The 23902-nt window shown below is 42.5% G+C and overlaps 1 pseudogene; it reads left to right on the top strand.

Moving 5' to 3' along the window:
- LOC147422580 (uncharacterized) overlaps positions 1-5740 on the top strand; it is a 131704-nt pseudogene extending 125964 nt beyond the window's left edge.
- Positions 5741-23902: the final 18162 nt, after the last annotated feature.

The following is a 23902-nucleotide window of genomic DNA, read 5'->3' as shown; positions in this document are numbered from 1 at the left end:
CTGTTTAGTCCTTTCTGATGAATAATGGTATCCATCCATGACTAACAACTGGTCTCCTAGACCCTTGAAATCCATACCCCATCCATTGTCAATATCCGCTTTCACTAGTAGCATTCTCTTTTTTTCTTTTTTTCTTCTCTTTTTTTTTTTTTTTGCCCCAACCCCTCGTTGAGCATTCATGCTCAACCATAGTATTATTTAGGTAAAAGATGACTGTATAGAGAGAATTATATAACATAGAGCTATAGACTGTATAAGAAAAATGATAGTATAGTGGCTATATAGATAGGATAGAGATAGAGAAAAAAGCATCTGCTACTGCATCACCCTCCAGGGTCAAATGGAAAGCTCAAAGCTCCCCCACACATGGTGTAGAATCCACCTGGATCAAAAGTAAAGCATTGCTCATTGCCATCAACCTGTAAAACATGTATATCCAAGCCTTCCTTTGCACTTGTAGGCCAATAGACAGGCCACCCTTCCAGCTCTTTATAGCACGGAGCTTCGTCACCCTGCATCCATAATCCTTCGTGTCCACTATAAGCATACTTGCCATCACTTGAGAAACCTGAATCATAAGCTATCCTACCATCTGCTACAAAACCCTCCATGGTATAGTCCACTTCAAAAAAACCTCGCCATTGACACAAAAATATATGTGAAGCAACCTCCAATAACACATGTATCCATAGCATCACATAACATAGCAAGACCCTGCCATTTGCCTCCACTTGCTGCATAGCCAAGCAAACCTGATCACTTTTCAAACCTGTATCCAAACCCTCTGTAAACGTCTCCACAACCATCTCTTTATACTCAGAAACATGACCTACTAGAGCTTCAACCTGTGCAAATACCTCATCACCAACAAGGTTGACGACACCTTCCTTTAATTGGATATGGTGTTGGGTCACCGTCACTCCTTTAATGTGCTCATAATCAGTTATAAAGAGGCCAGCATGCTTCTTTAGTACCTACAAATAGGGTTCTCTCTCTTCTTCTAGTAGGTCCTTAGCTAGCATCTCCTCTAAGCCTGTGGCTTCTTCCTTGTTTAGAGAGTCTTGACCACCTTCTCCTTCTGGGTTTCGCAGTATGATACCCATGACTTCCAAAGAGCTAGCATCCTCCTCAGATGACTCATCCTCAGATGAAGAGCAGCTGCTTGTGCTCCATTCATCCATAGAAGTCTCCATCTCTAGGTCTTGTTGTCTACCCTGCTTCATGTCATACACAATTTTTTGTTGCTTGCCACCTACCTTATGATTTGGTCGCAACTCAAGGGAACCTGTCTCCCAATCTTGCCTAGCTTTCATAGCCATAAGCCAAGGTCTTCCAAGGATTAGCGGATAGCCCTCCCCCTTAGTTGGGATCACATAAGCATCAATTGAGATTGCAACACCAAAAGCTGAAACCTTCACTCCATTAACCTTTCCCACACAAGCCACCCTTACATTATTTTCCATCTTAGCTTGTAAGGAAGTTTGCTCGTTTAAACCCAACCTGTGCATTAATTTCTCTGTCATAACACAAATCTCGGCTCCACCATCTATGTACACATTGGAGACTCGCTGACTCTTAATCTCTGCATCAATGACTGGTACGATATCCTTCATGCCTCTTGCACTAATAGACCCAACTGACTTTGCCTTAGCCCTCCTGGTGCTGACCATCTTAGACCAGGTTCTACGCATCTTTGGGGAAAGGTGGAGGAGTTGCTGCCATGAAATCTTTGGTCCTTGCTTACTCACATCTGCTACCAGGTCGTAAGGTATGGATCCTACCCCAAGTGGAAATTCTTCTACTCCTATGTGCCTCCTTGACCTACTCTTCCTTTTCTTGTCTCCTATCACTTGGGAGGAACCCTCATTCCCTTTATCCGGCTCTGAAGCTTCCATTTCATTAGTTCTTTGTCTCCTAACTCTCTTTATTGGCATGGCAACAGCTTCCTCCATTTTTTCTTTCCCTTTATCCTTACCATTGTCAAGACTTATGACAGAGACAGCCCTGTCCTCCCCTCTCGATGGTAGTGGAGGGATCTCTGCTGGTGCTTGTGGTGGTGGAGGAGGGGGTCTCAATATTTGGATTGGTGGAGCCACGTGTGCATTTTGTCCATTTAGTGGCCTAGCTCGAGGAGGAGTGACTTGCTGGCGAGGAGGCCGTCTTTGATTGCCATTTCCTTGATAGCGTCGTGGATGGGGGCAATAATACATGCCGTGACCTACCTCTCCACATTTGTAGCAAATGTACTCACGTGCTTGCCTTTGTCCTTCTTGTCTATTTCGTTCATTTCCTGGCTGGGGAGCCCGTACACCTTGAACCAGATTGATGGACAGGCTCTCTAGTTGATTGGTGATTTGTTGAAGTAATTCTTGTTGAGAGGACTCTTGGTTTGTTGCTCCTGTCCCTGCTACTACCCTTGCCGTACGTTGAGCTAGCGGTGGAGGCTCCATTCCCCCTTGTAGTTGAGCTTGGAATTTTAACTTCCTATCCTTCTCCCTTGCATAAGTCATAGCTTTATCAAAGGTATCTGGGAATTTACCTTTTACCTTTTCTCGAAGGATGGGGTAAAGCCCTGCCAGGAAACAATCCTTCTTTAGGCATTCTGGCGCCCTTTCTCCTTCACCTAGTGATGCACACCATTTCTCCCACAGGTTGGAAAACTTTCCTTCATAGCTTCTATAGTCATTGGGTGATGTTTGGCGTAGCTCTAAGAGCTGTCTCCATATCTCCTCTGGAGGCTCATGGCGGCGAAATTCTTCGATGAAGGCCATCTTTAAGGACTCCCAGTCTCTTCTTTCTTCAGGTGCCAAAGTTTGATACCATAATTTTGCACCTTCCCTCAAGACCAAAGGAAAGGCCCTTAACTTAGTAGCTTCGTCATCCCTTCCCGATACCAGAAAGGCCATTTCCAAATTATCCAAAAAGTCTGGAGCAACCTCCCCAGGCTTACCATAAAAATTAGGGAAGGCCATAAGTGAGAGAGTAAACAATTACACAAACAGCTCCAATTTATTTTAAAATAGAGTATGGTAATTACAATTTGGAGCTTTAGCACAACTTAGCTCAAAATAGGATGAAGATCGACACATCAAAGGAATGGTAATAGTCTAGTAAGGGTAGAATGACAGGATGAGGAGAGCGCAAGATTTCCCCAAGTCTCTCGGCTCCAAACAACAGGGCTATTCTTTGCTGATAAAAGATTTTTCTATCAATACAAATATTCACACGGATATGACGCACAAAATGAAAAGGAATCATGCGGGGATCATCATTCTCATTATTGGCATCCATACTTACACACAAGAGCCTAGCTTAGTTGCACCACCTTGGGACCAATGAGCCTGATCAGCCACAGAAGGTCAGCACCTCGGATCACTTCGACTCTTCCTGATGCATCTGTGAAGACGTAAGGCGTGATGGCAACACTTTGTACAATGCTGAGCCTTTTAGCAAGAAACAATTGGATGCTATTACCATAATCAGCATGACGAATGAAAGTGACACCATTAATGTGCAACACATCATCAACTAAGATAGTTTCCTTAGATTGAGATAACTTCTTGAAAATTAGCAGCAAAGGTAGGGCAGGGAGGCTTTTCACCCGGTCTCCAAGCACTTCGGACAATATCCAAAGTGATCTTCACGCGGACAGGAGGTTGGCTTGGGATTGGTGGTGTCTGGATTCACAAAGTGCACTAGGAGCACTCGAAGACGGGCGACAATCTTGTAGGCAAGCCTTCGCCTCTTTGCTTCAGGAGGATTTAGGGGTGAGAGTCGTGGTTGCAAGTTGGAGGTTGAAGTTGGTTGCTCACTAGCCTTTTTCTTGCCTGTAGTGGTCATGTAATCCCTTATTAATGAGATTAAGCCAAATGTTACCTTACGCTTGAGTACGCGCTGCGGCCTTGGGCCACTTAGGTGTAGAGGCGATCTTCCACCTGGTAACAAGACCTCGATGAAAGCTTTTAAGGCCTCTAAAGCCTCCTCCTCTTCTGTTCTCCAATTTGCAAACTCCTCACGCCATTCGTCCATGTTGTAGATTGCACATCTTCATTGCTTGTGGACTGAAGGTCTGTGTAGCCCTCCTCAGTGGGGGCACCAAAATGATAGCGGGAAAAAGAGCAGTGCAATCGGGTGGCCTCTGTACTCGTGCACTCTCCACAAACCACGCCTCATGCAAACAAGCAAAGAACAAAACAAAGGGGGGCACCACCCTAAATTTAGAGGTTTAGGGACCTCACACATAGTGCACATAGGCAAGTGAGACTTCTGGCATTATGATGGCATCAAAACATATGGAAAAACACATAGAAACGAAGCTTAGGGACCTTATGTAGCATATATATACACAAGACATCAGCTTAACAATACAACGGCATCTGATCATACATAACAAGGATATAGAGAAGCAAGCCAAGGATGGCATAACCCCTTGTCAAAAAAACAATCAACCCAGCAAATAGGTATGATCCTACTAGCAACGCGTCAATACCTTAGAGAATGATGGCGAGGATGGTGGCCATGGAGCATGAGAGAAGACTCCTTATTTAGGTTTTAGGGCTAGTAATGTAGCATACTAGAGGGAGAGAGAGAGAGAGGGAGAGAGAGTAGAGCTCCATCCATAGCTCCTCGTTGTGAGCAATGTCGTCATAGCTTCGTTGCTTGGTGAAGTGGGTGAAGTGTTGGTTTTGAGTGAGAGAAGGCCTCCTTATATAGGTTTCTGAGAGGGTTTAGGATTAGGGATAAACATGCTTAAATCCGCTAATTGGGGTTACTTTTTGCTTAGGGTGGTCAACAGATTGAGGTCACCTGATATGTCACCATCAAGATATTCTCTAGAGTGATGTGAGAGGGGAGGGTAAATGCTGATTTTTCTGATTGTGACACATGGGGATAAGGCCTTGACCAGCATTTAAGAGCAGGTAGGTGGCTGTTGAAACTGGAGGTTCTCCTGAATATCAAATTCGCAAAAAATCCTCAACCATGGCTTCTTTTGACATGTGTTCTTTGAAAAAATCAGCATGTCTCTTTTCAACTCAAAAGTCTTTATCCCTGTTGACTCACCTTTACCATAAGATTTTCCCTTTTTCTCCTCCTGTAACTGCATTGTTGATGCCCAATCACTGCTTCTAGTAACAGTGAACTGTTACCTACCAAATACTTATGGTGCAGTAAAAAATATTTACCATGGGTAAAAAAAGTTACTGTAGGTAAAAAGTGATTTGTATTTACCATGTAGGTGAAAAATATTTACTGTAGGTAAAAAATATTTACTGTCGGTAAAAAAGTGAAAACGGAGTATGCTGTGTTGTGAGTCCACACGAACATCCTCGTGTAAATTTCACTAGAAATTCACACTTAGAATGGGCTATTCTGTAAGATATAGGTTGTAGGCATGCATAAGAGCTCGTTCCCACGTATCTTCTATCCATGGCACTTTTTACTCTTTGGTGCTTGTGAAGTAGATTTTTCTTCTCTTTTGAGATCCCTTGGACTAGAGTATCCTCATCTCCCCAACAACTGACTGTGCCTTTATTGCATCTTCAGAAGGGGTCCTAAAAACCATGCATCAATGGACATTCTGAGTTCTCGCCGCGGCATGGTTAGTATTAGGGTTTACTCTTTTCTATTTGTTGTATTGTTTTATAAATTATATGTTTATACTTACAGAAAGCTGTCTTATTGTTTTTTTTTGCAGAATCCGACAGATACGCCGCTTGGATGCAATGAGACGTCTGATTAGACGACGTCAGTCTAGTCGTAGCTAGATAGCATTAGTTTTCTTTTGTCATAGCATATGTATCATGAGGCGACGTTTATACGTCTTTTTGAAAACATGTATATTTTTTCAATAATGACAATGGTGTTGTAACTATTACATTTGCAAAGTTTAACAATCAAGTGATTTTGCCTATGATGTGTACAATTGTCATCGATTTACTTTCGTCAATTTACTTTTGTCAGTTTTGTATCTTTATTCTGAAAACAATACTATGGACGATGGAGTTAATGGTTATATTGTCTTGTGGGTGAGTACTTTGGGTCTATATCTAAGCTTGCACTTTCTTTCAAAGGTGAATCTGGGCTTATCTTGGATTCATTTAGGTTTACTCAATTATTGAAACATTCAATATGGTTGATGGGTGATAGGGCATTTGTTACCATATACATGTGGTAGTGATGTGTGTGAACACACTAGGACTGCCGGGGCATTTTTTCCCTCTTTAGGAGGTTTTTTCCCCCGAGCATTGGATATACATCCATCACTCTAGGGCTATCTATTTTTTCCATTGCACACTAAGTAATACACTCTCTATTGTGTGCCTTGAGCTTCCTTCATCTTCTCCAAGTTGTGTGTGTTTCTCTGCAACCCTAATTCAAACAATTCGTATCAAAGCAGGTTGCGTCCTCCCGGGCTTAGTCGCCTGCTGCTCCAGTACATGCCTGCTCACTTTTCTCCGATTTCAGTGAGCTTTGGCGAGCGTTCGCACGTCGACAAATACTTTGGGAGACCTCGTAGAGCTTGGTCTGCTCAGATTTTCGATTTGGGCTCATTTCGGCCTCTGCTTCCACTACAGACAGACATGCACAGGCAATTTCGTCATTTTGTGCAGAATTTTTGTCAGTGCCATTTTTTGCATAACAGGTGCCCTACAATCTCTACGGTTTGTGCTATATAGCACGTGTTGTTATCGCTCTGTTTCTCCTATTTTCGGGCAGTTTTCACATCAGGTGTAGCATTTACCATGGCTGACAACAACAACACAGATGTGTTCAAGATGTTTGCTGCTGAGGACAGGTTGGATGGGGACAACTACCCTATGTGGGCTTATATGATGCAACATGTTCTTGTGTCAAAGGGTGTCTGGAACATTGTGCAGGGCATTGATGTACGTCCTGGTTCTGAGGATGTTGCAGGTCTTGCTACAAGGATTGCTGCTGTTATAGTTGTTTTGCCTATGGCAGAACAAGTTCGTTGGGATGTTAAGGATGCGCAGGCTCATGCATTGATTGTGTCATCTATTGTTGGACGGATACGCCGCGACGGACGTCAGCACATCGAGAACTCACCTAACAAGATCTGTCAGCTAAGGACGAAGCTCGACCCGCAGGCGCGTGGACGTAAGCATAGGGTGTCAACCTACACTCGACCGACTCCTAACTAATTCCTACAGAGGTCTCTACCCAATGTCTAAGTCACAGCCTTCAAGAGTTCATAAGAGGAAACTTCCTACAACGCTTTCTAGAGCTGAACACCCGTCAAACAATCTCGAAACACCACAGAACTTGAAGGAGACCCTACTAACACCAATAGGTCACTCTCCCTAAGGTCTATGAACCAAAATCCCAACCCAAAACACCCGATGCAAAATCACGTAGGATGTCTGGCTGAAATTTGCAGGGCTTCGTTTCCAAAATCTAAAGTGCCTAATGTGTAGCTCTAGTCAATGCGAACGCGTGGATATGCTGCAATGCAAAATCGGACAATGTATGCTCACCGAATCACCAGATGAAGCTCATAAATGGAGCGCGTAGCTCTCGTCGGGGGCAACACGCTGCCCTTCTCCGTACTCGATTCTGACCATCGGTGTGCACGTAGCGTCAAGATGAAGCTCTCACTCTCTCTCGTACACAGTACGCTCACTCACAGACTTCAAAAAATTTTAAAATGACAAAAGGTTTTTTCATTAAGGTCAAAATGTGGTATATATACCTTACAATTCTCAAACCCTAATGTTCCAAATTAACCATCTACTCAATCTAAATGTCAAAACTGGGATACAATCTGAAAACTTCTGTATCCCCCAATATTTACAAGGTGAAATGTCGGGTTTTTCTCAATAAATGAATAATTACAAAAAATAATAATATGAGCAGTCATTTTTCGTAGGGTGTGTCCAGCTTCTAACACTCGCCCCCTCCTTGCTCATGTCATCCCCAACATGGCTGTTGAGCTGCTTCTTCATCTTATGGTTTCTCGCATCTTGAACAGTGACTCGTATCTTGCATGTTGAGCCAGTAGTTTTGGGCCGAATATATCAGAGCTGATGGTGAAAAAGCCGGTGTAGAAAGCTTCTTCAAAGGCCTGGAGGTGATAGGATGGCAAAAACATGATCCTTTGATACAATGCATGTATCACCTCCTTGGAAGGCTGACCAGACAGATCGTATGCACATCTATAAATATCTTGAAAGAAGAAGATACTATCTGTCGCCTGGCCGGGTTTGAACGTCTCGAAGACTGCCAAAAGGGTTTTGCAAATCTTTCTCATCATAATGCAAGAGAGGTCAGGCAAGCCAGTGAACAATTTGATGGCACCCGTTAGGGTTTTCACCATGTATTGAACACTTATTCTCTCGCCTGCCTTCAAGCCTAGGCAGCTTGGGATAGTTTAGCCAAGTGGGTTGGCTTCTTTGTAGTAGCTCCTGAGCCTTCTACATCCGCATCCTTGGTAGAGGGCATAAGATTATGTTATCTCTGAAGACTTTTGGTGCCTCTACCAGATGGATTAGGTACTGTGGATACTTCGTCAACCATGACTTTCTCCACCTGGGTTGGGAGTCGACTATCAATTTTACCCCTTCAGACTTGAGATATCTGCTGTGTACAGTGGCACTGTTGGCTCTTCTCTGATTCTTTTGTTGATTGTGATGGCTTCGTACTTTAGCAGAGGATATGGGAGAGAGGGTTGTAGCCATTCACGCCGAAGGTTGCTGGCGTCTATCTTCTGAAGCATCATTGATTTAAACACCCTCTACTCCCATTCCAAGACTTCTTTGGCCGTTTCTCTGATTTCCGCTTCTATGGACTTATGCAGCTTCTCTTCTTCGTCTTGTGTCAGATCCTGTGGCTCTTGAGAGGGTCCTACAAGGATTTCCTCTTGCATGGGTGTGTCCACAGGATCTGCCACATTATCTAGGTCTATTCCTTCGATGCCTGCTCGTCTACCTGCTGGCCTCTCAGCTCTTCTATTTGATTTTGGAATGTCTGTTTCTCTGCTTCAGCTTGTTCTCCCATGTTCACGAGGAGGTCGTTGAAATCGGCGTTTATCTTCTCCACCTCCTCGAGATTTCTCTTGATATTTTTTAGCTCATCTTGCATTTTCTTCTGCTCTTCTTCCATGTGGGTTTGCATGACCACTGACCCTTCTGCCATCATCAAACTTTGCTTCTTCTCTAAGGTCAACTCCTTCTGGAGCTCTTTCATTTGTTCTTCATAAATCTGGCTCTCTGAAGTGGTGTGAGTTGAGCTAGTAGCTCTGACTCTGGCTGGAGATTCCCGTAGCCGCTGGATGGTTTGGTCTTCTGTGATTTCGTCTCTTTTACAGGCACTTGGACAGATTCCTTCTTTCCCTTCTTTAGCTCCGGCTACTCTTCTTGCACGGTTTCTAACCGGCATTTCAAACATGTTGCCACCCTTGGTGCTTTGGGCTGTTCCTCTTCCTTATCTTCTTTGAGCCTCAGCCAATCGTTCTGTGATGGAGGGTCAGACCATCTTCCCTTGCCGTGCAAGGCCCCATAAATCACTTTAGTGATTAGCTCACCAGGCACAATGTATGTGGGGTTCTTGTTGCCCATCTTCACCAGGTTGTCATGTATATAAGCTGCATAATTGATTACCTTCGGCTTGCTTTTCTGCATTGCCCAAGTGAAGGCTGTGGCAATTGCTCCAGCCGGCATTCTGTACTTTTGTGGCCGTTTTGTACACATATGGAAATACTGGTTGTATAGCTGACTCATGATTGCCACTTTAGGGTTGGCAATGTCTTCGAAGGTGTAGTTGCCTTTCTTTTCTGTGTACACCTTTACTTCGTCTCTTCTTTTGGTTACACTATCCCCTTTGTTTGAGAGGTCTAGTGCAGCTAACACTACTCTCTCTATGATTATAATCTCCGTGCCTGGCTTGCCCTGCAGATCCGTAACTCTGGCCACTCCATCTTCTTTGATGTCTTCACAAATTCCCATACTCTTTTTATGTTGATTCCTGCTGGCACAGCTTCAAAATAATTGTGGAGATCAATCTTCTCCAGGTACTCTGCCATCTTGCTTCTGACGAACTCATTAAGCTCCCGCGGTAGCATGGGTAGCTCTATTACATTTCCTTTGGTCTCTTTGAACACGCCTTGGTAGATCTTCAGATCATTTGACTCTAGCAGGTCCTCTTGGATCCACGTGCTCGTTGGATTTAGAGTTCCTTCAGGTATGACAATGGGCTCTAATTCTTCCAAATAATCCTTTATGGTCATCCTTTTCTTCTTTGCCGGTGACTTTGCGGCTGCCATAGATCCTGTTGCACTCAGTAGTCCGAAGTTAGCGTTTTTTCCATATCAGCTGAGAAACTGAGTTTTAACTATCCAAATGACTTGAAAATTGAAAATAAAACTTAAAAGGAACTTTGGAAACTGTGCATGTGCTCACAGTACAATTCTGGCAAAATTTTATCATTTAGACATCCTACGCGTAGGATGTCTTTTTCATCAGATTTTGGTGATACTTGACATGCTGGTGGTTCTTGGCCTGTACAACATGGCTATGTGCTTGGAATTGAGTTTGGGCATCAAAAAGTGGATTTTTGGTCAACAGTTGGCAAAATTGATATATGGGCTCCTTGCACCATGGTAATGGTTCCCATGATGTCATTCTTTGCACAGAAGGTCAAAAACATGCTGGAGACATCCTACGTGTAGGATGTCTATTTCATCAAAATAGCTTGAGATTTGTTCTGTGGGTAGCTCTTGGCCTGTGGAACATGGCCATGCTCTTGGATTTTGATTTGAACAAGAATTGATGTTGGTAAGATCCTGTGTAGTGTTTTTGGACTCAAAATGTGTATCTTGGAGGTGTTGGGGGTCAAAAATGATTAGAATGACTTCAAACTTGATATATGAGCTCTTGAAGATGATATGAATAGATCTTGAATGTAAAAATACCCTCTGTAGGCCAAAAATGTATAATAGACATCCTACGCGTAGGATGTCTACTTCATCATTTTTTGCAGGTGACCACACAGATTGGTTGGCAATGTGCCCATGAATGTGTTGTGCAAGTTTCATGTGATTTGGACAAGTTTTGGTAGGTCTATGGCCCATCATTACCTCTATGCCCTGACTTTGCGTTTTTTCATGAGGTTAATTTTGGTCCAAATGTGATGAAACTTGGTGGCTAGCATGTAAAGGCTATTCAAAAAATGTGTGTGATGAGAGATGTTGGGTTTTGTGCCCAGAAATGGCTTTGAGACATCCTACGCGTAGGATGTCTCTTGATGATTTTTTAATGAAAATTGCTACTGGTGCCTGCCCTTAGTCTCCCTGAGTCCCTTTTAAGCCTAATTTCAATAAAAAAGTCAAATGTATAGAAAATAACTCCCTGTGTGGATTTCAAAGCCTCTGAGTTGTTTTCTGACTTTTGGTGTACTTTTCGGCGATGAAATTTCTTGATGTTGGTCTCCATAGCTTCCCGATCCCTTGGGGATCCTTGACGTATGGTTTTTGTCGACTTTGGCTTCACCGGAGCTCCATTTGGCAATTTGTCGCTCTAGAAGCACCCCTGGTTGCATTTACATGTCTTCGATGACTTGTGGTGGTCTACCACCATAGAACTTGGTTGTTGATGGTTTAGGAAAGCCGCTCGTGAAGTTTGGTGGCAAACAGACATGCGGTTTGGCCGCGAGAGCTATTTGACTCTTTGTGTGCCTGATGCCGTTTCTGAAGTTTAGTGCCGCTTCGGGTGACCTTTGGTCATGTGGGCTACATAGATTTGTCGAGCATGTCAAGATGCTCCTACCCATGAATTTTGGTAGCATTTGGGTGCCTCTCCGCCGATTTCCCATTTGGTGGCCTCTTGTGGGGTTCTAAGAATTAGGGTTTTTCCCGATGGTTTTCTATTGCCTTTGGACATCCAAGACTGGTCTCCTATGCTAGGGTAAGCCGCCGATGAAGTCTCATTGCTTTTGGGTTAGCCGTTAGGTGGCCACTTCTACTTATAGGTCTCTACTGCCCGCTTTCTGTGTGAAACCTATGCTAGTTTTCGTGAAAAAACGACAAGCATGCGCGAAAAGCTCAAGGCGGTGAGCCTACCTCTCATGTCTGAAGCCCGTCCGGTAGTCGTGCACGTCGTAGAAGCTGTTGGAAGTTCCGTTTGCTCTAGGTGGCAGAAGCTCTCTCTCAAAGGTCAATAGTGGAAATGAGCTAAAAATGAAGTGAAAAATTCTTATAAAATGAGGGTCCCCGAACCACTTTTCATGAAATTTGACATGTGCTCCCAACTTCTTGCAAGATGCGGTTTAAGCTCAAAAATTTCTTGATTTGAACTCCATTTGCCCAATTTGCAAGAAATTTGACGTTTCGGTCAAAATCTGGCCAAAACACGCTTTCCGCTCCAGTCTCATAATTGCACCCCCACTGTACCATAGGTTGTCCTATAGTCACTGATCATCCCCATATTTTTTGTTTTTCATTACGATCATATTTCACCCGCTTTTTGTATTTTTGAAGTTTTTTTGCCGAAAATTAGCAAAATTAAAAGGAAAATAGCAATTCAAACCCAAAAAATCCCAAAAAATCATAATAAATAAAAAACATCACCGCAAAATATTATATAGACTCACATGCAATTTTTATGGCCGGATTTCTCCGTTTTACCAATATTTTGCCAGAAAAATGGCTATATCTACTTATATACATACACCTAGGGGCTTGATTTGGCGTTTGGCCCCATATACTTGTAGATTCATGCTGTTTAAGGGCATATGTACTTGGGTTAGTTCAGAAAATTTCACAATCAAACAACAACCCTTAAAAATAGTCGAAAAGCATGCCCTTTTTTGCTCTTTCTGCCATTGGGTCCGCATTTGAGAATGCCTCCCCCCCTCCTAGCCGGAGTCCTCCTGGTCGACAAGGTATTTCCTCAGAGTATGTGCCGTGCATAGGTTGAAAAAATTGTGCTAATGCTTGGCCGTGTAATGTGGCCCTATGTCATGCATACTCGGTCAATGCATGGAAAAATTAATGCTGTGCAAGAGAAGGGTATAAGCAAGATGCTTATTTGCATTCGCCGTCAAGGTTTCCTGTTTGGTGTTGATTTGTTGGGCATAGTTTTTTTGCAAGTAAAAGCTGTAACTCTACTGCTCTTTGTTTAATTGTCTCTCTTGCAAAAGGCAGTTGCTTTGCTGCTACTGTTGTTATGGCCATAGTCGTCTCCTTGCAGAGAATTTTCGTGGCGGAATTGACCGTAGACCTTGTCTCTTTTGCTTTCCATTGGTAGCTTTGTGTGGCCGGTCTTTGTAGGTTGATTGCTACTGCCGTGGTTGCCATTGTTTGGTTGCTGATTGGCACCCACATAAAGCGGTTTGTTGGTTTCATATGCAATTGTCTGCTGTCCGATGTTGCTTGTACTGAAGGGAGTTCCTTTTGCTTTGGTTTTGGTATCCAAATGCGAGCCATATTTGAGTTGTTGCTGAGCATTTTCTTTGGGATCCATATATTTTTTATTCCCTTGGGTTTTGGTTGAACTATCTGCTTTGGTTGAATTCTTCCGTTGTATTGTTTTTTGTCTGCCATGTCATTTCTATCCTTCTGCATCCATACTTGTTTTTCTCGTTTTGCGAACTCTGATCTGTTCACTGCAGTAGGTGACTTTTCATGCATGTAGTGAGCATGGTTGGTAATTCCCTGTTTGCTTTTTAGTGGTACCCTTCCTCTTGGATTTTTATCCAATGATTGCATTGCTTGCAGTTGATTATTCTGGGGTCGCTGAGCAAAGGATATTACCTGTTGTACTGCATTCGCATTCCAATCTATCTGCAATTGTACTCTTTTTGCCAAGGTTGTCCCAACAACATGGAGTGTTGTGTGCTTTCTGCTTGAGCTCCAGAATCAAGCAATGCCGTCGATTCAACTTGATTTCTACCCACTTTGACTACAATTATTGGCTCCACTGTGTCTTCATCAAAATTCGTTAGTCGAATGGCATTGATTCGCAACAATGTTCCAGATTGTTGTTGTTATTGTAGAAGACTTCTTTTTGCAATGCGTTCTTTTGCTTCTGCTTGAGCTTCTTCTCGCACCCTCTGTTTCTCCTTCATTCGTTGTTTTCCTTGATGGATTTGTTGAAGCATATCCTGTGTTAGTGGTAAATGATATTTCTTCCATCGACACCCACTAATCCAATTTGGTATTTCTTCACCCGCTAATGTAGCAAGCTTGACAGCTCCGCTTTGTGATAGGCCACTAATCACAAAGAGTCCCATCCCTCGCTTTTTAAGTTTCTTGGCATGTTGATTCAAGGTATAAACAAGTACATAATCACCTGTTTTGAACTCTTTCGTACGCACATGATTGTCAAAAAACTCCTTTTTTCTTCTCTTTTTAGCATAGATCAAAGCTACAGCTCTCAAGCGAAGTTCTTCTAGCTTTTCAAGATCATCTATTCTTGAAGAGAGCTCATGCCCTATCCATTCTAAGCGTTTCGCTACTCGTAGAGTTGGAATTAAAAACTCTATGGGTAATATAGCATTTAGGTCAAACACCATGTTGTATGGTGTCGTTCCTATCGATGTTTTGTAAGCTACCCTGTATGCTCATAGTGTTGAGTGTAGTTGTTGATCCCAATCTGTTCTTGACTCTGATACAATTTTAGTGAGAACCGTGCATAGTGTTTTATTTGTGGCCTCAACTTGTCCATTTGCTTGTGGATGATATGGAGCAGATTTTCTATGTATGACCATGAACTCCTCTAGAAAATATTCAATGACTTCATTACGAAAATGCATTCCTCGATCACTGACTATTTCTATTGGTAACCTGTATCGTACAAAGACATTCTCATACAAAAATTGTGCAGTGGTTCGTGCATCTGCTTTTTGTGTTGCCTTGGCTTCCGTCCATTTCATGAGATAGTCCGTAGCCACAATGATATATTGGGTATGGGTGCGATATGCAGGTGGTGAAATAGGTCCCACAAAATCAATGCCCCATTTTGCAAATGACCTTGCTCCCATCATTGGCCGTAGTGGCATCTCATCTCTCTTTATCGGCACCTTGGTGCACTGACATGCGTCACAACGCTTTACAAACTCTTCAGCATCCATATGTAATGTAGGCCACCATATTCCTGCGATTAAGACAATTTTTGCCGTCTTGTCGCCTGAGAAATGGCCACCACTTATTCCGCCATGTGCGTGTTCTAGAATTAGCCGGTATTCACTTTCACTTGCACAGATTCTAAGTTGATTGTCCTTTCCTCGCTTATAGAGTTGGTTCCCAATTAACTGAAAGTCACAAGCCTTCAGCTCTATAGCCCTTTTCCGTGCTCTTGTTATGTTTTCAAGAAACGTCCTTGTGGTTAAGAAATCAATGATATATTGACTCCATGCAGGTGCAATGTTTACCTGAAACAATGTCACGTGGTCCACAAGTTGTTTGGCACTACATATAGTACAATTGTTAACATAAGCATGTGTGTCTGCGTACATAGTTGGCCAATAAACCCCTAACTGTTTCAGTCTCTGGTGTGTTTTCACTATTGAACAATGAAATGCACAATCATGGACATGCGCTTCTTCAAGATAACACTCAAATTCTTCCAGATTTATACATAATCGTAGAATTTGGTCCGATCCTAGATGATACAGCTGTCCTGCAATCAACTGGAAGTTTTTTGTTTATCGAATTGTTTGTTGTTTTGATCTGTCTTCCGTGTTATCAAACCTACCTGCAAAGGAAAGAATGCTAACAACTTCCTGAGACCATTTGGGTATCATTTCAATATTGAAAAGATAAGCATCTGGTATGTCATCATCTACTCCTTCAGGAGATTCCCCGTTGTGTAGCCTTGAAAGATGATCTGCCCGTAGATGAGTCTTACCCTTTTTGACCACCACTGTGAAATCAAACTCTAGCAATATAATAAACCAACGTAAAATCCTTCCAGTATTGCATGGTTTATTCACTAGATACAAAAGAGCTTGATGATCTGTGAAGAACACAAATTTGTTTGCGAGCAAATAATGCCGAAGTTTCTTTACAGCGTAAATCATTCCTAACCCCTCTCTTTCGTTGGTTGTGTAGTTCTTTTCTGCACTATTTAACTGTCGGCGGGGCTGGCATAACAAACTGGAAAATCCATTGTTCCTTCTCCAGGTTGAGCCAGAATACTCCCGATTGCATATACATATGCATCAATGTGAACATGGAATATCTTTTCTGAATCCGGTGCTTTAAGTATAGGTGCTGATACAAGGTTTTTCTTCAGCTTTTGTAATGAAGTTTCACACTCCTCGGTCCAGTCGAAATTGACTAACAAACGATACAAAGGTTGTGCGATGACTGCATACATATATATGAATCTTTGATAATATCCGCAGTGTCCCATGAAGGATTGCACTTGTTTCGCATTAGTAGGCCTGGGTAGGTCTACTATGACTTTGACTTTGTCTAGGTCAGTGGTTATGCCATTTCTTGAGACAATGTGTCCTAAGATGCGGCCTTGCCTAACCATAAAAATGCACTTTTTCGGGTTAAAATAGATTCGATATGTTCTTCATTTTTCAAATACCTTTTGCAAATGTCAATATGTTCCTCTCGTAGAAGAGAGTGTACACAAAGATCATCCATGTATATTTCTAAGAATATTCTTAGGTATTCTTTGAACGCATGTGTCATTAATCTTTGAAAGGTGGTTGGGGCATTAGTTAGGCCAAAAGGCATGACACGGTACGCATAAATTCCCCATTCTGTGGCAAACTCCGTTTTGTGTTGATCCTCTATTGCAATTGCTAGTTGGTTGTATCTTGAAGACCCAACTAGAAAGGAATAAGCCCGTTTCCTGGCCATCCTCTCAAGTACATGTTCTGTGATCGGCAAGGGATAATTATCCCTTATGGTGGCTGCATTTACCTTTTCGAAGTTTACGCACACTCGCAGTTTTCTGTTCTTTTTGGAGATTACCACAATGGGTGACACCCAAACTGTATGTTCGATTTCATAAATGAATTCAGCATCCATCAGCTTGTCAATCTCTTCTTTGATTCGTTTAGCAAATGTGTCATTATATGTATAAGGACATTGTTTGCTCGGTTTGGCATCTGATTTCAAAGGACTTGTATGTTGACATATTGATGGATCAACTCCTTTGAGATCTTTGTAGGACCATGCGAACACATCTTATACTTCTTGAGAAGTTGTGTTAGCCGTTATTCGTCTTCAGGCTCTAAATCGGTTGCGATATAGACCGGCTGAGGCTTCTCCCCTGGTTTAGCGAGGTCTATCCTTTTTGCATTTTCCGGCCCATCATAAGATTCTTGGTTTGTTCTTTCCCTGACTGGTGGTGTCATGATGATTTTTCTATCCTGGATGGTAAATTTCCGATAATGTGATGGTACATTCATGTTTCCTTTTTCTTACCCCCCCTTACCATCACTATCTCCCTCAGTAGTCCATACCTCTCACAAAGACCGTTTCGGTTCTTGGTATTTCTGTTTACGCTCCAGTTTGGTCCACTCTGGGTCTTTTGTTGTTTTCTTTTTTTATTTTTGAGATTTTGTTTCGGTTTTAGCTTTTCGTACTTGTTTTATTTCCTCTCGCGTTCTTTCCCTTTGAACTTTTGAGAATCTTCTTGATATTTGATCTTTTACACAATCCTCTGCTTTTACAAGCATTAGATAGTGAGTTTTATCTTTTATCCTGGGCAACATGTTCTCTCTCGCTTTGTTTCCTGCTCGTTTTATCCTATAACGTTCCTGGCGTCTAGGGTGCTGATTAACAAAATCATAAAACTTGATATTCTTTGTTTTCTCCCCACGCTCACTTGAGTTGTCTGAACACTCATTATCTGCATCATTATTGACCTCCAGATGCTCAGAGGAGTTATACAACTCTTCTTGTTCTGGTAATTCTACCATCTCATCTCCTCCTGTTATAATGCTTACCATGTAATAGGATAGCACATCATAGCCGTCTTTATTGCAAAATTTTGTTGTTGGACTATCTGTAATGGTACAAACATCCAATGTTGCTAGTATGTGTTCCCATTACAGAGGTTCCAAGGCATCTTCAGGAAAAGGTTCCGGAATATAATCATCGTCCTCAATCGCTCTTTCTAAGACTCATTCCTCTCTTTTTAAGCTTCCACAATGTGAAGCTCCACACATCCATAGCTCTTTTTGTTGCCCTAACCATGCCGGGATTTCCGACTCTGCTAATGTAGCTGAATCAAACTCTTCCACTGGTGTCTGGTTCACATCCTTGTAACTATGGTCTTTCAGGTGTATTTTGGTTGTTGTCTCGCCATGTCTGAGATATATGTGGTCGTAATTCCAATCCTGGACCATCTTCAATTGTCGCATGAATGGTCTTCCCAAGATGATCTCATAATTGTTCTTTTTGTCGAAATCGACTATTGCAAATGTATGCTCATACTCGATTCCGCACGAAGTGACAATCACTTTTTCTAAGAGTCCTAGAGACTTCTCCATGAACCCATCTGCCAATTGCAATTTCATTCTGGTGGCTCTCAAAGTTGGTTTTCCCCATTTTTTTCAGATTTCCTTGGTGGCGATAGCAACTCCTGCTCCACTATCAAGAATAGCTTTGGAAACTACTCCTTGGAATTCTACTGGTAGCGTGGTGTTTCCATCTTCCCCCTCGCAATACTCTCCAACCTTGTTTAAAGATACTGGCCTAGTGTTTAGTTGATGCCTGTCCAATTCTCTGATCCCTTCCTGAAGCTTAGAGGTGGGGTATTTCACTCCAAATTTTTCTAGGCATTTGCCTACTGTGGTCCACATGTTTGGTCGTAACCTTAGGATTTCGGCCAATGTGATTGTGCATACCACCGGGGTGGACAATAACTCAATCAACCCTTGTGAATCCATCACTTTGTTAGAAGAAAATCTTTGAGATAGGATTTCTCTCACTTCAGAATTGGCTTCATACTCTCCTAGGTAAGAGGGTAGAGTTTTCAGCGAGTCTGGTTGGCTTTGCCCCGAACTAATTGATCCTTGGTCTCCCCCTTGTGAATGTATATCAAAGTTCATTTGTGATCTTGCCTCAAATTCTTTAATAGGAGGTAAGATCTCATTTTTCTCTTTTCCCTTGCTGTTCACGTGGGAACTCTCCTTGTTAGCTTCGTTGGCCTCACGGATTTGCTTCCACAGATCATCTAGACCGTTACAGCCTTACCCATTTCTGCCAATGTTTTAGGCTAGAACCCGTCACTTGCTCCATCTGTCATATTTGGCACTATGATAGGCTCTCCCTTAGACTCAGAGGCATTCTCGAGTCTTTTCTTCGTTTCTACTTGTTCCTCTAAAGTTGGTTTGATAGGGGTTGGAGCTGGTACTTCATGCCAATTTGCAGGTTTACCAAACGGGTTTTCTATCAAAGATTGAGCTGTTTCAATCATCTTTCTACACATTTCCAACCTCTGTTTCTCTATTTCAGCATATGGATAAGTCATCCATCTTTGCTCTTGGGTTTGGTTATTTTTGAGTCAGGCTTCATAAGCTTTTAGAAGTGCATCTAAATTCTCATTTACCTTGTCCGCCAATACTGATCCTCCTGATTCTGCACTTTTGGGTTCTGCTATTTCCTTGGGTGCTATGGTTGATGCAGGGGGGGGGGGGGGGGGGGGGGCTTAGGCTAGCTAGATTCTCTAGCCGCTATAATCTATCCTTTGTGTGTTTTAACTCCTCGGATAGAGCCGTTTGCTCTCATTCTTTCCTGGCTTTCATACGCGCATTTCTAGCTTTCCAAGTGCTTCTCTGATTTTTTGTTTCTGAACTTGGGGCATCGGTTTCTGGCTCTTCAATTATGGGTTTGTTCGTCATTCTTTGAGCTTGGGCTCGTGTCGCTGCCTGAATAGGTATGATCGTCTCGTTTTCTGACCCCCCACTGGAAAGCATTGCTTCCAGCATATTCAAGGTAGTTTTTGCTCCTTTGCTCGGGTTCTTAAGGAAATCAGGAATCAAATGAGTAACTCCACACTCGGTGCAATATGCGTTGACTCTAATGATTTCATCATGAGGACAGTCTCTTAGCCAATGGTCTCCACCACACTTGTAGCAGGGTCCTTTAGGCTGTTGAGGTGCTTCTTGAGCTCCTCTTTGTTGGTATGCATGTCTCTGTCCACCCATGCCTCCGTTGGCTATGAACAACAATGTTCGTTCATCTAAGCTATATCTTCCTTCTCCTGTTGCTTGCACAGCTGTTGGTGGTCCTGTATTTCCTATCATGCTCCATGGTTCTGGTGTTGAGGGTTCTTCCGGTGGATAATAGGCAGGATTTGCCGTATATCCATTGGGATCTTCATAATTTGCATGCATAGGCACCAAAGCCTTCTCTTCTGATTCGAATACTGTTGGTGTGTATCTTATGCCGACTGGTCGTAATCCTGGTAGGAATGGTTGTTGCCCCAACACGGGTTGTGGTCTTTCTACACCTACAGGTCCTGGTAGGTTGCCTGCTTGATACCTAGGCATCGGTGGAACTTGAGGAGATGCTACCTGAGATTGGGGAGCATAAGGTCTCTCTCACATATCCCTTGTTATAATAACATTCCTCCGTCCCATGGTTTGTCCATTTTTGTTCAATAGCACACCACTTGGGCTATTTAGCCTGGGGTTTGGCGTACAAGTTAATCTTTTTTAGCACTTCCTCTACAAGCTGCTCCGAGAGAAAATCACGTTTTCTAGAGAGAGGAGAGAGAAAATCGCGTTTTTTAGAAAGAGGAGAGAGAGAGAGAGATCGCAATTCAGCCCCCTACATAGCTATTAGCGCTGTATTTTTTTATAAGAGCCCTACTTGCTTTATTTTATTAATAAAGGGGCCGATCACTTTATAAAATAAAGTGTGAACCTGTTCAAACTTTAAAAAATCACTCAGTTAGTGAAAACAATGCTACACAGACACATTCCAGGCGTCCCCGGGTGCATGACACGACACAGATGCAATGCAGACACAGACTCCTCGCCGGAAAACATCTGATTTACAACTACTTCTCCTTTCGGTGCTGTCTTAGAAGACTTGCTTCCACTTTGTTGTGAGGATGAATCGTTGTCAAGATCCTTGAACTCACCCTCTTTGTAGACCGCACAATTGTCCACAAAGTAAAGAGCCTCCTTAGTTAACTCATTCAACATCATGCTCCTCTTCATATGTAGGTCCTTCTGGAGATCTGCGTTCCTTAGTCCTTGGATAAATATAAGCATAAGTCTGGACTGAGTTGGCAGTTCTTCCACAAGGCAAAACTTAACATATCTTTTTAGTCTTAGGACTGCCTTTCGCATAGATTCTTTGTCTTTCTATTTGAATTTATGGATTTGTGAGACAATATTATGAGCTATTCCCCTTTGTGAGAATTCCTTGATAAACTTGTCAAACACCTCCTCCATAGACTCAAAGTCTCTACGCTCCACAAAGTCAAACCAAGTAGCAGCGTCATCCTCTAGGGTTAGTCCAAACCCTGCAAATTGGGTAGGGAAGTCTAACACCTCTTCCGCTCTAATTACAAGCACAAAGGCTGCTACATGATCTCTTGGATCTTTGTTTCCTGTGTATTTCTTGTTTACCCATTTTTGCACTTGAGAAGGTCTAATTCTAAGATGGTCTACAAATCTCATCATTGGATCTCCTCGTCCCAATCTATATACCTCCTCAGGTCTTCTGTAGTAGGCTGTTCCTCTCCTAGTGGTGCTCCTAAGCCATAATTTCTAACAGTTCTTGCCATAGATGGTTCATCTCTCCGGACTCGTTCTATGGGTGGTCTTCCAGGCTCTGTTGACCCTTGAGGTTTTGGCTTACTCTCTCCTTTATACCTTGAATAGAGTGGTGGTTCTTGTAAATCCCTTAGCCCTCGTGCGGCTTGATAACCGTCTTGATTTTGGTCTTGCTCTAATGTTGCACTCTGTCAAAGCCATGCCTGCAATCATGGCTGAGTTGCTGGTTGTTTTTGGTTGTTGAATGTCTGTGGTCGGGTAGAATGTGAGGTCGCGTCATACTCTTCTAAGAAGGGATTTGTCGACTTGCTAGGGGTGTAGGTGGCTCTTGGCACATCATCGGGGGTATATGTTGGTGCTCTTGGAACTGTTGCTTTTTCTACCTCCTCTTGGAGAATACGTTGGTATTCTCTCCCATACTTATCAACAAAAACTATATCCTTCCCCATTGCAATTTCATAAGAGAATAAGTAGAGAACCTTGTCTTTGCTTAACTTGTTTGGATAGGGTTCTTTGCAGCAAAAGTAAGAGACTATTCCCTCACTCTCATGCTTGTAAATTCCCATATTCTCATTATAAGTTGAAACCCTGGTTGTTTTCTTATCATACATAAAAATTGATCCAAGTCGATCAATGTTTGGAGGCGGTTCTTGAGTTTCTAAAACCATTTTCCCCTTCGCCACGTTATCTCCATATCTGTTGTAATCTTCAGGGTTACTAACTATCAGATAGTGGTTCCCCTTTTCATCTCGGAATCTATCTCCAACATCATAGACCCGAATTATCTCCAGTCTCTGAGCCGGTCTTTCTTCAATACAAATGCACTTACGTCCTTGATAGTCAGAATAAACTAGGTCTCCCCTCAAGTTTGTTCCTTCTAAGAAGATCACAGTGAACTTGGAATCATTCAAAGGATTTAGGGAGGTGCTTCCTCCTCGCATTGGTTCGTTATAGGTGAAACCTCCTGGCTGTTGACTACCCATCATGAAGAAGGATTGGTTTGATGAAGTGTCAGTATCACTATCCTCCTCAATAATCGGTGCTAGTGGATCTAGCCTTGCCTGAGTTACACTCTCCTCGGTGGATACTAAGCTACCTTGGTCACCTGCCACCTTTTGGTTTTTAAAAATGTATCTTCCTGATCTTAAATTCATCAAACTTAGCAATGCAATTTATCACAAATCCAACCACTCACGTGGCAAAGGATCAATCTCCGCACAACTTCTTGCTTTGCTGCTGAATATACCTGTACACAAGCGTTTAATTTCGGCAATCGAATCAAAGCATCTAACTGGTAGAGGTGATTTTAGTAATGATTGGTATAACTGGAGAGTTAACCTCAACCACTACTGTATTACACTACTGATGTTCTTGATTAGGTCTGCTATTCTGGAACTGTACTTCCCTCAGATGTTGGTCAATTTACGTGGAAAAGTCTGAATTCAGTCTTTTCTCCGTCAAATGGCCAAACAAGGTCCAAATTCACTTCTGAAAGAAGTTTTGGAACCCTTAAGCCAAATGGAATCTCACTGTATAAGCTTAGTAAACTTCTCTCTTCACTAAGCCCCAGTAGACATCCTACACGTAGGATGACTCCCGCTCTGTTTTGCCTGGATTTTTCACTATGGATTCCCCTTGATGTCCTGAGTCCACAACTATTTTCACTTTTTGATTTGGACACTTATAAGCTGGTCAATGGATCAGAAATCTGTTCCAACAGCCTGCTGTTGGTCTTGATCAGTCTAATCAACTCCAATTTGGACCAAAATTGACTAGAAGGCTTGCCTCAGGCTATATAACACCCTGCTAGGCCCACATTGAGTATCTGGCTTCAATTTGTTGCATTAGACATCCTACACGTAGCATGTCTTTTTGCTCTGAATGGCTTCAAATTCACAGCATAGACTCTACTTGACGTGCTGATCACTTTGGTATGCTCAAAATTAAGTTTGGAGTGCAAAATCACACAGATGACATCCTACACGTAGGATTTCTTTTTGGCCTATTTGACCCTAGACTTGACCCACAGCTTCCCCTTGATGTCAGCAACCCAGTGGTATGCCTAAATTTTGGTTTGGATTTCAAAAGTCCCCAATTTTAGCTGTTCTAGTATTTTTCAGTCAAAAGTGCTAAAGTCTGCTTAGAACCCAATTTTTTCACCCAAATGAGATGAAACCTCTCCTAGTCACTCAAT

Source organism: Adiantum capillus-veneris, chromosome 27 (assembly GCF_014529385.1).
Source record: "Adiantum capillus-veneris isolate H3 chromosome 27, ASM1452938v2, whole genome shotgun sequence".
NCBI classification, from domain to species: domain Eukaryota; kingdom Viridiplantae; phylum Streptophyta; class Polypodiopsida; order Polypodiales; family Pteridaceae; genus Adiantum; species Adiantum capillus-veneris.
The sequence above is the reverse complement of the archived record's forward strand: the minus strand, read 5'-3'. Positions and strand labels throughout refer to the sequence as shown.